The sequence below is a fragment of the Erpetoichthys calabaricus genome, chromosome 1 (genome assembly GCF_900747795.2).
Source record: "Erpetoichthys calabaricus chromosome 1, fErpCal1.3, whole genome shotgun sequence".
Lineage (NCBI taxonomy): Eukaryota > Metazoa > Chordata > Cladistia > Polypteriformes > Polypteridae > Erpetoichthys > Erpetoichthys calabaricus.
Window position 1 is genome coordinate 350,200,750 of NC_041394.2, and position 15,883 is coordinate 350,216,632.

Genomic DNA, 15,883 nt, shown 5'->3' on the forward strand with positions numbered 1-15,883 from the left:
GACCGGTGAGGAATCTCTCAGTCACCCTGAGCCTCATCATGTCATCTTGGGGGATAATGTAGAAAAAGTGCTGTCATTTCTACAGGGTGTGACTGAAATGTTTGCAAATCACCTTTAAATGAAAAATGTGTAATGTGACTTTAATTAATGAATTAATTTGTAATTTTTTAAATCTGTTGAGCAAAGGGGTAAATGAAAGAAAAATGTTTGTTTCAGCCATTACGGAGAGTACTGTATAAAACAGAATGCCATGCCAAACATGAAAAAGGAACTTTCAATAATCAGAATGTGTCCTGACATTTATGCACAATTAAACTAAAACCATTTTATACCAAAACAAACATCAAACTGGCTTAATTAAATCACCATGAAAAAGAGAGCAATGGATGAGTGACGCCTCAGTGCCCAGGCCTACAGAAGCTGCTGTGACCTCGGAGAAAAATGAGAGTATTAGAAAACAGAGAAAGAGTGCAGCTGTTGGTGTTTCAGCTTTATAGGGGAGTGGCAGGTGACACCAGGACTGGTAAGCTTTGTGATACACTGGTGACATTTATACTCACCATTATAATGTTAACAGCTATCTACTGTTAGGACTTATTTATGTTAAGTAAACTAAAATTTGCCAGGTTTTCCTGTCTATTTGCTCTAATGTGTGTGTTCACATATGTAATTATTATCTCTGTTATGGCTGCAAACATCAAGCAGTCCAAGACTAAACTCAATGAAGAGCGCTATAAACAATAAATACAACTGAACTATAACAGTAGTGTTACACAAATTAATCTGCCTTGAATCAAAACTGCCCAGTTTTTGCTGTTTATTGTGAAATCAGCTTGCAGTTGGTCAACTGGTCTACCGATTTCATGACATGGAATGTGTTAATCTGAGGACATGCATACAACTGACAGAGTGGAAACTGTTGAAGAAAGTAACTGCTGTGTGGAAATATTTTAAAGTATCTGAAAAGTGATAGGAATATCATATGTGAAGTTTAAAATGAAATACTTAGGTGTTAGTTGTGATGGATTTGAAGCAAAGACATTTACTGCAACTAATTTAATGAGAAACTTGTAGGTACAACAGTTAGCTGAGCGCATCGACTTTCAGCAATGCAGCGATGTCGGTCTCGTAAGGTTCTTCGGGCAGCTGCGCAGAAGGCAACTGCGCATTCGGACAGATGTGAGTGAGTGAGTGAGTGAGTAGACTGGCGAATTATATATAAGATATATATATAGATAGAAGACTATACCATAGAATGCACAGCGTAATAGTAAACTAAATGTAAAAACATTGAGTAACACTGAGAAAACCTTGAACAACAGAGAAAACTTAACACTGCAAGAGTTTGCGCTATAGCGCTATGAACCGCTCGGTAAAAACACCTTTTTAATGAGTTTTAAGCACCGGGAAAAAAAATTACCATTTCAAAAATCCCTAATTTAATAAACCACCAAGAAAAGTAACATTGCAACAATGCACACTACAAACTGATCGCTGTAAACAGAAGTGAAAACAAAATCAAGCCCGGTGCATTCTTTAACTGCCTTCTCTCCCTCTTTCTCGCGCCTGTGTGTGTGTGTGTGTCTCTATCATTCTCGTTTGTGTGTGTGTGTGTGTCTCTCTGCCTGCCCATGGTCGGCTGCCTTAGTGAATTATGGGCGTGGCTCTGTCTTGCTTCTTGCCTGCCATGGGCGTGGCTCTGTAGTGCGTATCCCATGGTCAGCTGCTTAGTGAATTGTTGGCGTGCGGGGCTCTGTCTTGCGTCTTGCCTGCCCATGGTCGTGTGCCTCTGTGTGTGTCTCTCTCTTGTGTGTGTGTGTGTGTGTGTGTCTCTATCTTGCGCGCACACGCCTCTGTGCGTCTCTCTCTTGCGTGTGTGCGTCTGTCTGTCTGGTGTGTGTGTTTGTTTGTGTGTCCGTCTGTGTCTCTCTCTCGTGTGTGTGTGTGTGTGTTGCACATGTGCGTCTGTCTGTCTCTCATGCACACGTGTGTGTGTGTGTGTGTGTGTCTCTATCTCGTGTGTGTGTCTGTCTCTATCTCTGTTGCTCGTGTGCGTGTGTGTGTGTGTGTGTCTCTCTCTGCCTGCTATGGTCAGCTGCTTGGGCTGCCTTAGTGAATTATGGGCGTGGCTCTGTTTTGCTTCTTGCCTGCCATGGGCGTGGCTCTGTCGTGCGTATCCCATGGTTGGCTGCTTAGTGAATTGTTGGTGGGCGGGGCTCGGTGAGTTGGTGGGTGGGACTCTGTCTTGCGTCTTGCCTGCCCATGGTCGGCTGCTTTAGTGAATTATATATTATATATATATATAGATGGGGTGGATCCTGTGGAAAAACGAAATTATTATGAACAAAGATAAGACAGTATAATTTCTGTCTCTTATTCTGTCCCCTAAATTCTTGGGTGTAACATTCCTTCAATGCCAATTGCACCCTTGAACGTGCAAATAAGCCAGTACGCAGAAAACAAGAACAGCATGTCTCAAAAGATAAAGGGAAGTAGGCCTAACCACAAAGATGACAAAGAACTGTATTTTGGGTGAACTTTATAAGTGGAGAAGTAAGCTTTTAAAATGCAAGCTTTAAGGAAGAGTCTTATGACTCATCAATAATCTAAAATGCTTGCTTAAATTTTAAGCTAAAAGTGATGCTTCATCTAAGCCATATATGTCTGTTACTCAGGGCGTTGGCATGATGTGTACGTGATAGCAGACTAATAAAGTCTATAAGAAAAGAGGAAAGAGATTCTGCTAGCGCCGAGTCCTAAGCTGACAGGCGCTGTGGTGTCTCTCTACTCACAAAGAATCATAAAGAACAAAGGTGTGTATTGATTCAACAAACTGTGTCTATCCTCTGCAGTCTTCTCTCTTTGGACCCGCGTCCACAGTTTTCTGGCGCCCAACGTGGGGTGGAGACAGACGGTCAGTGCCTTGAGCGGGATCATCCAGAGGACCGGTAAAAGGACCGACTCCGGCCGGGCCGGAAGGACCAGCTCCGGCAAACTTTAGGACTGGCCTGCCTCGGATGAAGTCCTGCGCGAGAGACTGTCGTCCTCCTCCGATACGAATTGACGGGTTCGGAGAGAACACTGGGAGATTCCCTGGCAGAATTGGAACTTGGCGAGTAGACCGGGGGATCCCTGAAGCCAGTTGTGGGAGGGAATATATGTCGAGGACAGTTTGCTGTGGCTGAGCAATACTTGGGCCCCTCAGTAAAAAGTGCAAGTTGAATCTCGGATTCCCAAGGGAAAGCACAAGAGAATAAAAGGGCTGCCTTTGGCTAGGTCTCGCACCATCTCCAATGGGTTAACCTGTGACGGACACCATCAGCGGTTACCAGGTAGGAGGCTACATTGTGAAGGGATTGGCATTGACCTGTCAAATATCCCGGACTTGGGCCAAACAGACTGTCAGCCCGCTAAAGCCACAAAGTCACCAGAGTACTGATCCGGGAGAGGTGTGAGCCAGAGGGTGGACCCAAAGAGGGCTGATCTGCTTGGACGCAGGCGGCTGTAGCTCATAATGGGGAAGTCGAATAGTAAACTGGTGAAGGGGGTTGCTCTAGAACAAAACAAGTCTCTGTTAGGAGGATTATTTGGGGAAAAGTCGAAAGGGGGCTCGCCTCGTAAATTAGTAGAAAAGAAAACTGGATTAGATTTTAAGAAGGCATGTAAGAAGTGGAATAAACAAAGTGGGGGAAGATGGCCAGTGGATGGCACTGGAGCCATTTTAGAAATCCAGGAAATTAGAAAGATATTGTGCCGTAACACGCAGGGTTGTTGCAATAGGGGACCTTACCGTATTGATATGTTTGATAGATGGGAACTATTGTAGTTATTAAAGACTGTACCTTAGAGGCAGCCCAGAAGAGAAATGAAACACTTTCCGCTGAAATTGAAACACGTAAAGAAAAAGAAGAGAAGTTATTAGCCTTGCAAAAGACTAAGACAGAGCCGGACCCATAAAATAGGCAAAAGAAATGAGATAAGAAGGATCCCCTTTACCGAATTATTTACTCCCCACCTTCTCCTTCCCTTCCAAACGCCCCATTGGCACCACCAGTAGCCGATGATTCACCCAAGACACATGCTTCACTCCACTCCCCGATTTCTGGCCATACTACAAGCCAAACATTGCGATCACACAACACCCCTCAATTGGGATGCAACTTCATTACACCATCAGAGTATTCTTGCCCCTTGATGCAAGTTCCAAATCCTCGACATGACCCTGATGCAGCAGCAGGACCCAATAATCCCACTACTGTAATGATACACCGTAATTGGGACATCCAGGAATTAAAAGATGTAGTGGCCGAATTACCTGACCCCAAAGGAGTCGGTGGCTTAAAGTTTGTGGAACAGCTCCAACAGCTCGATGATATGTACAAGCCCAACGCCGCTGAGTGGACCCAGGTCCTGCGTAGAAAATTGGGAACCACCTGGGCTACTGTTAGTCATGGTCAGCGTGCGGGTGGCAATCTGTGGCAGTGGGACCAAAGCCTGCAGAGAACTGCCGATGAGGACGCCAATTTCCAAGCACAGTGGGAACTGGTAAAGACTGAAATAGCAAAGAAATATAAGAAAGGGACAGACTGGTCCCTAATCTCAGCGCATAGCAACGTAAAGACGAGACTGTTGACGAGTGAGCACACCAGATTCAAGACCTCATGGCTAATCATTCCGGCCTGGAGGCTCCGGAAGAACGAAACCAAGCAGCTGTCCCACCTTTTGTGTCTGGTTTTCCGCAGCGATATTCAAAATAAAGTCCGCACCTCCTGCATTGGGTTGGACAGTGCCACTCTAGACGAAGTAAAAAGACATGAAGAACATTCTGAGAGACAATCTAAACAAAAGGAATCTGATACTCAGACCAAATTAATAGCTGCACAATTACAGTATTTTTCTGGAGGCGCCGATAATGGAAGGGGCAGAGGGGGAAGAGGACGAGGAATCTTTAACCGAGGTAGAGGCCATAGAAGGGGCCGGGCGTTCCAGTTTACCAACTCATACGAAGGCCCTTTCAATCCTCAGGGCCCTTCCTCATATGTTTGCTTTGGCTGTGGCGAACCTGGACATTTCAGGCGGGACTGCCTGGACAGGCGTCCACTTCTGCCATCCCCTCTCCCCGAGCCCAATGACACTCCTTGGTCCTAGGAAATCATAGGGACCCCCAGATGTTCCTCGCAGTTTCCTTTACTCACTCGTCATTCTGAAACTGATACTTTATTGACATTGATCATCAATGGAAAGGAAACTGCCTTCCTTGTGGACACTGGGGCCACGCGCTCCACTTTGTCACAAGTGGAGGTCCCCGCCTCGAAGGACACTGTACAGGTACCCACAGCCTTAGGACAACCTCACACTCTGCTGGTTTCTAAGCCTTTGCAAGTCCAGCTCAACCTTGACAGCTCTCCGTTGACTCATCATTTTCTTTTGAACCATTTGTGTCCAGTAAATCTTCTCTGAAGAGATCTCATGACAAAACTGTCTGTTTCCATTTCACTAACTGAACAAGGGTTCTACTGCTCCATCCCACAGCTCCTCTGCCTATCAATTCAGAAACACCAGCCTTCCTTTGCGGACTGGACCTTGAACATTTCCCCGCACACCCTTCTTCTCAAAGCCTTACATTCTTTCCCCTCATGCCTTTTCCCTCACCTACAGACCCCAGACACTGTACATTGCACTGCCCAATATTTCCCTAATGAAGTTGACATGCCCTGGTTAGAGTCTTTCCTTTCCTCTGGAACATGTCCTGAAACACTTTATGTCCCCTGTGTTTTCATTTCCTCCTCAAAAGTGGCGGCCTCCGTACACCTTGCATCTACTCAGAATAACTTTTATTTGGGAGGGTCAGTTCCCCATATCTCTCTGGCTAAGGCTCCTTCCATTAAATGGGTTGAGTTAGGTTCATGGGTAGAGAGTAATGTATCGATAGGACTGATTGGCTATATGTTGCACCTGGTGTTTGAGACACCCCAGATCACCTCGTGACTAAGGTTTTACTTCAGATCAACCTGCTGGTCGTCCGTTCCCTCTGTCACCTTCCATTATCTCTTTTCTCGCTACAAACTGGTTCGTTTCCATGGCTCTCCTGTATTCCTGACTCTCTCTGGTCATAGGGGAAAAACGACTTCGGCAGGATCGCTAATTGTGAACCCCTAGTGGTTTTCCCCAAATCATCTTTCCGCCCTCGCCGCACACAATATCCTCTCTCTCCAAAGGCTGAACTCGGAATTGCTGCTGTACATAAAGAACTTGTTGAAAGAGGGGCTATAATCCCTATCAAATATTCACCTGTAAACTCTCCTATTCTGCCTGTAAAAAAGGCTGATGGCTCTTGGCGTTTTGTCCAAGACCTCAGACAAGTTAATTCTGCTATTTTTCCTAGGGCACCGATTGTCCCTAATCCTTCCACTATTCTTTCTACGATTCCTGCGACAGTTCGTTACTTCTCAGTAATTGACTTAGCAAATGCTTTCTTTTCTATTCCTGTACATCCTGATTCTCAGTTTTGGTTTGCTTTCACTTTTCAAAACCGCCCTTGGACATGGACCGTTATGCCACAAGGTTATACAGAGGCTCCTTGTGTATACGGTCAAGCGCTTGCACAGAATTTAGAAGGATTTTGGCCAAACAGAGGAAGTGTATTAATACAATATGTGGATGATTTGATGCTGTGCAGTGACACAGAAGATGCATGCACGCAAGATACTGAATTGCTCTTGGGATATCTTGCAGAAAATGGACACAAGGTGTCCAAGACGAAGCTTCAGCTAGTTCAGACGACTGTTAAATATTTGGGTCATGACATAACATGTAGTACCAGAGCTCTATCCAATGATCGCATAAACACCATCCAAAAATCTTCCCAGACCGGTCACAAAACAACAGGTTATGTCTGTATTGGGCATTCTTGGTTACTGTCGACAATGGATTCTAAATTTCTCTGAAAGAGCACAGACTTTACAAAATCTTGCTAACACTGCTGACCTTCCTCTTTCTAGTCGTATACAGTGGAATGAGTAGGCTGAGAAAGCTCTATGTGATTTAAAAAGTGCACTACTTTCTGAGCCAGCTTTAGGACTCCCTGACTATTCTTGTCCATTAACTCTGTTTGTGGACGATAAGAGGGGATATATGAATGCAGTACTAACACAACTCCATGGAGAAAAACAGAGGCCAATAGCCTATTTTTCGAAAAAATTGGATCCAGTGTCTATGGGACTTCCAACCTGTCTCAGAGCAGTAGCAGCCACAACAGAAGCCGTGATAGCCAGTACAGATATAGTGCTCATGAGCCCCCTAACAGTAAAGGTGCCTCACTCCGTACACTCCATTTTTACTACAGGCCAAAACTTCACATCTCATTACTGCTAGGGCAATACACTATTCAAAATATACTCTGTACTCTGTCAAATGTCACAATTGAAAGATGCTCCACTTTAAACCCAGCCACACGTCTACCCACTGAAGAAGGGGAGCCACATGACTGTCATGATGAAATCACAAAGGTAATAAAACCAAGACATGACCTGCAGGAAACTCAATTACAAAACAGGGGAGATACTTTACATAGATGGGTGCTCTTTGCGAATGGATAATGGAAGGCCCTCAACCAGCTATGCAGTAGTCAAAGGTGACCACTTACTGGAGGCAAATCGAATCCCTTCAAGCTTAACCGCGCAAGCAGCTGAATTAATTGCCCTCACCCGAGCATGCCAGCTATCTGAGGGTAAAAGCATAACCATCTACACAGACTCCAGATATGCTTTCGGGGTTGTTATATAAATCTTGTTATAATATTGAGATTTTTGTCACTATATCTGTTTTAAATTGTATAAATGTATTTTTTTCATTTCTTTTTTGTAAACATGCAGAGCTGAGCCAGATTTAGCACAGAGTGCCAGCATTCAGAATTGCTGGATCAAGCATTAGGATAAGACAGACAGGGACAGCTGGAGAACTATGTCGTCAGCCTGAAGGAGAATTGTGTGTTATTTAAAACCTACTGTCTGATGTCAGCTAAAATCTTCTATCCTTGTTTGGAAATGGGCTCTGTGCCACCTGGGGGCTTGCACGTGGAGAAAACACTATAAAGCGACTTGGAGGATTGCCAGCCATTGGGAGACCCGACGCCCGGACTACAGGAGACTACGTCGAATTGGTCCGAGAAATCCTTCCCACGCTGTGACGATGACTGCGAACTCCACATGCAAGGCCCCCACCCTTGGACTGAGTACTGCGGTGTGTTTCCCCCGTTATTTATGCAGCGTAAGCCGATATTAAACAAAAGCTAAGTTCATCCTCATTTTCATGTAATTTTATAAACCGTCATATTGCATGCTGGGGGGGATGACACTTGTTTAATTAATAATTATTTAAATCTAGGTTAATTAAAACTCTGCAATTTAAAAGAACTTATTTCCGAGGAGATAAAACCTCATATCGGAAAACATTCTGGCGCTGCGAGCAGGGTTGTGGCTATATTAATAAACCATATACAGTGAAATACGTTTAACGCGAAAACGCTTAAGATGAAATATCGGTTAACACGAAATAATACAACGGTCCCGACAAACTACTATGTATTTTCATGCATTTTTTTCTCTTAACACGAAACGAAAATCGCTCAACACGAAAAGATTTCCCTTCTGGGAATGAACAAAATACGGAAAACACCAGCCGCGCAGGCGAGATTTAAGAGGGGTGTGAAATGAAAGAGAGGTGGTTTCACATGTTTCGTAGAAAGGAGGCTAACTTGGCTTTGAAATACCCTCGGAATAGCCTATGACACGAGCCAATTTTGTTTATCTAAGCTACTTTCACCCTCCACCCCTACAAACGCCACACAAAAACATCTCATCTCTCATCAATTAGCTTTGGAATTCGGTGACGAGTACATCACAGTGTGAGTAAAAATCAGTGAGTTTGGTTCGCGTTTTTTTTTTTTTTCTATTTTAGAAGAATTTTTTTATGAGCACAATGGCAAAGAGCTCAGGGGGAAAGCAAACTGCTATTTCGCTTAAAATGAAGATGGAGCTTCTTAAGGCTGTTGATCAAAAACAGAAGACGAAAACGGAAATCTGTAAAGATTTTGATATTGCTATCTCTACATTATCAACAATACAGTAATTAATAAAAAAAAAAAAGAGAGCAAATTACGGATATGTTTGAACGGAGTAAGTTTGAGCCAGAGCGAAAATGGATGAGAACGGCCAAGCACGAGGATTTAGAGACGGCTTTACTTGTTTGGTTCAAACAAGCGAGATCTCAGAATGCTCCCATTTTTATTAAATACATGCATATATACATATCTATGTAAATAAAATGTACTCTAATAAACTTAATTTTGTTGAATATACTGCATGTTTTTTTTTTTGTAATATCCTTTAACACGAAATTCTTTTAACATGAAAAAATATTTCAGTCCCCTCAGTTTCGTGTTAAACGATTTTCACTGTATATATATATATATTCATAATGTATCCATCCATCCATTTTCCAACCCGCTGAATCTGAACACAGGGTCACGGGGGTCTGCTGGAGCCAATCCCAGCCAACACAGGGCACAAGGCAGGAAACAATCCTGGGCAGGGTGCCAACCCACCGCAGGACACACACAAACACACCCACACACCAAGCACACACTAGGGCCAATTTAGAATCGCCAATCCACCTAACCTGCATGTCTTTGGACTGTGGGAGGAAACCAGAGCGCCCGGAGGAAAGCCACGCAGACACGGGGAGAACATGCAAACTCCACGCAGGGAGGACCCGGGAAGCGAACCCAGGTCCCCAGGTCTCCCAACTGCGAGGCAGCAGCGCTACCCACTGCGCCACCGTGCCGCCCATTCATAATGTATAATATATTTAATAAATATGCTTCAAATAATATCGGCGGTGAAGGTCTCAGCAACGCACCATTGCGTATACCGGGTTGGTCGCGCGCACTGTCATGGACGCCCGTAGCCGAGTTATTTAATACATATACGACCCCAAGTGCGTGGCCCGAGCTAGAAGGAGAAGTTAACCCTTCAAATGTCCAAAAGGCGGTTTTGGAACTTGGGCTAGAACGCAGGGGTAAAAAGGAACGAATAGCCGCCGGTGAATTAGGATGGCTTTTATTAATCGCTATATGTGAGTTAGACCATAAAGTTCAAAGTATGGTCATAGAGTGTGGGGAACTTAAACGAGAAATAGAACATCTACAAGAAAAGCACAGTATCTCTCGGGAATGCATTGAAAATGCCGCGTCCCGTGCGGACGAGTGGGAGAATAAATGCACTGCTTTAGCTGTACGTTTGGTGCATGCTAGAAGGTGGAAACAAGGGAAAAAACATCCCGTTTCCTCCTTTAAAATACAAGCTATAATGCACGGCGATTGGAACCCAGAAACATGGGACAGCACTGTATATAACGCAGACAGTGACGATGATGTTTTAGGGGAAGACGGCATGGAATCAGACGAGATTAATGATAGAAATAATAACTTTGACATAATAGATGCAAGACCGGTTGTTCACAATAAAGCCAAAGTTAACTTAGGCGGACAGCACAGGGTAACACGAACCGTACGAGATTTTACACAAACAGATTTTCTGGAGATTGGTAAACAGTATAGGCAGAAACCAGGTGAGAGCTTGAAGCAATGGATATTACGTATATGGGATGAAGGTGGTGATAGTTGTCATTTGACAAATGCAGAAAGTAAAAATTTAGGCTCTATCACTACGAATCCTAAATTAAGGAATGTGTTACGAGGGATACAAAATCAAGCGATCGTATCAATAGTAGAACGGGTGGTGAATGCTGTACAACATGCATATCCAGATGCTAGAGACTTGGAAGAGATTGATAGATCCTGGCGGACAGCTCCTGAAGCAATTCAGCAGCTGCGAGAAATGGGTGTGCAATCAGCTATTTATAAAGTCGCACAAGGAGTCGCGTTTGCTGGCCCTGATACTGAGGCATTCACTGCTGGTATGCGCAGCTGTCTAATAAAAAACGCACCGAGTTCGTTAAAAGGGGCTCTATTATCTATGCTCGTCAGAGCTAATTAACAGACAGTATGGGATGTGACTACGTTATTGAGTCAGTTAGATGAATTAGGCGCTACGGTGTCGGCATCTACTGGACCGAGACCAGTCAGAGCCATAGAATAAAATGATATACTAACTGTACGCCGTGGAAAGATAATTCATGATCTGCTACGACCAGAGGTAAATAGAAGGGACATAGAATGCAGAGAAACTGCAGAACTTTTTCAGAAATGGCAAGCTCTGAAAAAGCATAAAAATAGAGAGGACATAACTACTCCAACCGCACCGCCTAGTGAGCCGGAAAAGACACACTTTGAACAAAAACCGAGACGATATTTTAACTTTCCAAAAGTGTGGCGCACACCCTGACCGAAGTCTTGAAGGGATGGCAGGTGAGCGACGCCCGTACGTCCCGCTAACAATTTACTGGGGTAAAGGAAGAAAACCACATCAGGTTATGGCACTTATAGACACTGGGGCAGAAGTAACTTTAATTCACGGGAATCCACAAAACTTTTCAGGACCAATTGTAAATGTAAACGGATACGGGGGCTCAGACATACAGGCGAAACTAATCACAGTACACTTAGCACTAGGAAAGACACCCTCTTTTAAAGCTAATGTGCTAGTTTCAGAATTGCCTGAATATATTCTGGGGATAGATATTCTTACAGGAAAGTCATTACAAACAAAATGGGGAACATTTTCTTTTGGGATTCGTAATTTAATGTGTAGAGCAGTTAAAGTAATAGTAAGAGGAAAGGTGAAATGAACCCCTTTAGAAATCCCAGTACCTGACACACCTGTAAATTTAAAACAATATCATTTGCCAGGAGGTTTGCAAGAAATAGGAGAAACAGTGGAAGAGTTATTGCGGGTAGGAATTATTCGACCTGCAGTTATCCCTTTCAATTCTCCTGTGTGGCCAGTCAGAAAACCGGATGGTTCATGGAGAATGACGATAGATTACAGAGGTCTAAATGCTAAAGCACTGCAATTGACTGCTGCAGTTCCTGATATCGTTACTATTGTAGAAGACATCATGGCTAATGCAGGAGAGTGGCCTGCGGTCATCGACTTGGCTAATGCTTTTTTCTCTATTCCAATTGCAACCCAAAGTCAAGATCAGTTTGCATTTACCTGGAAGGACAGACAGTACACTTTCCAAGTACTGCCACAGGGATACCTACACAGCCCTACGCTATGCCATAGACTTGTAGCAAGAGACCTGGCTACCTGCCCAGAGTTGGAAAAGGTACAATGCTTTCATTATGTGGATGATATAATATTAACTGGAGATGAATCATCAGTAACAAATGCATTGCCTGCTTTAATAACGCACATGGAGAGCAGAGGATGGGCCATAAATAAAGACAATATCCAAGGACCCACCAGAGAAGTTAAATTTCTGGGCATGATGTGGTTTGGACCAGAAAAACGAGTGCCCAAAAAAGTAATTGACTCTTTGTATAAGTTACAGGCACCCACTAATAAAAAAGAAGCTCAATCCTTTGTGGGACTAATGGGTTTTTGGAGAGCTTTTGTGCCACATTTGGGACTAATTTTAAGACCAATACATGATGTTGTCAAGAAAAAGGCACGGTTTGAATGGACAGATAAACAAGAAGCTGCTTTTGAGGCAGCTAAAGAAGCTTTAGTCCAACACCAAGGACTGGGACCTTTAAAAGCTGATTTGCCTTTTGGACTTGAGGCCACAGAACAGAACAATATTGTTATGTGGAGCTTATGGCAAAAGCATGGCAGTAAAATTGTTCCCATAGGTTTTTGGAGCCGACAGCTGACAGGATCACAGACTAAATATACACCACTTGAAAAGCAGCTCCTTATAGCATACTGGGCCCTTTTGCACACTGAGAGACAGACAGGTCCTGCTCCATTAAAGCTACACACTAACTTGCCTATTGCTGGGTGGGTTAGAGACAATGGTCTGGGAGCGAGAGCAGGCACTGCCCAAAATCAAACTTTATGCAAATGGAAATGGTATTTGCAAGCAAGAGCACACTTTGAAGGAAAAGACACGAGTGCATTACAAGGGGCCATGACAGGAGCTGTGATATATGAGGATCCAGATGACTCACCACCTGTTGTGCCTGTAGTGGAGTCGCCCTTTAAAGAAGCACCAGCACCATAAAGTCATTTGACACCAGAGCAGCAGGACAACAGCTGGTTCACAGAGGGGTCAGCAACTGTGGAAGGAGGAAAAAGGCTTTGGAGAGCAGTAGCTTATCAGCCTCACACTGAGACCATTCTTCAGCAACAGGGGGAAGGTAAATCCAGTCAATGGGCTGAACTTATTGCTGTAGCCATGGCATTAACAGAAAGTCAAAACTTCCCTATTGTTGTTTATACAGATAGCTGGGCAGTTTTTCAAGGACTAACAGTTTGGATAACCATGTGGAAAAGGGCTGCTTGGACTATTCATGGGAGAGAACTATGGGGTGGCACAGAATTGTGGGAGCAGCTTTGGACAATGGGCACGAGAGGGGAGACCCTCATTGGTCATGTAGATGCCCATGCCACACTGACATCCCTTGAAAGGATTTATAACCAATAAGCTGATATGGTAGCTGCTGTTCGAGAAATCAAACAGGAAGAAGCCAATACAGAGGATGATGAGCTGTGCCACTATGCTGAGGTAAACGTAATCGAGCCTTCTTTAATATCATTAGCAAGGTGGGCACATGAAACTTCAGGACACATGGGAGTGGAAAAAACATATCAATGGTGTCATCAGCGATGTATACCAGTCACTAATGATATTGTTAAACAAATAGTGAACAATTGCTCTACATGTACAGAAGTAAAACAATGGCCCCTACAGAAGAAGGCAACTGGTAAACTGAAGAGAGGAATTGGACCAGGATAAATTTGGCAAGTGGACTACATTGGCCCCTGCCACGAGAAAATAAACAACTGTATGCCTTAACTGCAGTAGACACTTATTCTGGACTTTTACAAGCTTATCCATCAATAAGAGCTGACCAAAAAGCTACGCTTAATGGACTAAGCCATTTAATCCAAGCATATGGAGTGCCGAAGAAATCCAAAGTGATCAAGGAAGCCACTTTGCTGGGAAAGACGTACAAGAGTGGGCTCAAGGAGCTGGAATCCAGTGGACTTTACATATCCCTTATCACCCACAGGCAGCAGGACTTATTGAGAGAATGAATGGCCTCTTGAAAGAACAAGTTAAAAAACTAACTGGGCACACTCATCTTAAAGGCTGGACTGAAGTTTTAAAGCAAGCCTTATTTAACCTCAATAATCGTCCGTTGGCTAGGTCCACACCATTTATGAGACATCAAAATGTCGGAGGAGAGCCACCTGTGTGTGCCCTCTGCCTGACAGCAATTAGTCCACTGGCAAACAATGAATTAACTCCCACAGGGTTACTGGTTAGGGCATCTAAGTCACTCATAATCAAGTTAAACTCATCAGAAAAGCTAAGCTTGGGAATAACAGGTCAGTGGCCAAAGGAATGGGAGGTTAGAATAAATGTTGAAATGCTTGTACCAGATGCATGCCTAACAGAGACATTAGATATCTGTTTAAATGAATGGCATTTAGTGTTAGCAAATCAAGGCAGTCAAGACATACACATAGCTGAAGGACAGGCCATATGTAAACTGCACATAAAAAAGTAACACCTGTTTTAGTCAGTATTGAACAGTTTAAAGGAGAAATTGGAAGAAAGGTATGGGTATTAACTCCAGGGCAAAAGCCTAGGGCAGGAGAAATAATAGCTGCAGGACCAGGAGACACTAGAATGGTTCTTTTAACGGGTTCTCAGTCGCCCCTCTGCTTTCCCTTACACAGATTATCCTCACGTGTGGAGTAATCAGTACAGACGGTTTATGGAGACAATGGAGCCGATGCACCCCCTACAATAAAGTTTTTTTGGGCTGCTGACACGCCAGGAACAGAAAAGTATGTGACACTGAACTTCACTCTTACCAAGAATTGTACCTGGCAGTTATGAGACAAGACACCTACGGCTCCGTTTTCCATGAAACTGGAATATCCTGAACGGTTACCTTTACCTGTTATGACTTATGAAGACACGGAAATAACTGTGACTGTGCATAATAATGTATCTGTCTGGTTAGCTGTGATGAACTGTAAACCTGATTCTAATGGAGGATTATGTTGGACAATTGAAGGGGGGCAACAGCTGACTGCAATATCAACACCCGAGAATGATGTAATACAATATGTGTTTAAAAAGTAATGTTATGGGAAATTCATAAGACTAGGAGAGGAAATGGTTATCCATTTGATGCAACACTACTCAGGCAAATGAAAGGTTGTAAAAAAACTAGGATAGCACATAAAATAATTACTGTAGCACTTGACATTGATGTTAGTGGGTTTGATATAAAACGTTATGATTTTCCAAAAGGAGAAAACATAGTACCATGCAGTACAGATGCAACATACAATTGTAGAAACATACAATCTTTATGGCCTCCTCATAAGGTAGGAATAAAACGAAGGCCACAGCGAGACATTTGGGGGGCTATAGGAACTGGTTTAGGAGTAGGAGGTTTAGGTCTAGGATCTCTTAATACTGCTGATATAGCCGCACTATATAACAAAATATCATCTATTAATGTAAAACAATCTAACAGTTTGCAAACTTTGGCTCATTGGGGGCCAGAGTTGGCAGACAGACATTTACAGGAGTTGCTTTTATGCAAGACCCACCATGGATGTTTAAATGAGTCCTTATGGACTGGTTTGCAAAGCCAATCGGCCATAGATGTAGAATCAGCATGTTATTTAAAACAAATTATTGCTATACAGCAGTATTTAAATTTTAAGACAGA

At 43.5% G+C, this 15,883-nt stretch overlaps 1 protein-coding gene across 10 annotated transcripts in view; it reads right to left on the reverse strand.

The window, feature by feature from the left end:
* Nucleotides 1–15,883, reverse strand: part of LOC114668330 (zinc finger protein 883-like) — a 774,734-nt gene that overhangs the window by 517,316 nt on the left and 241,535 nt on the right. The window lies entirely within an intron of this gene.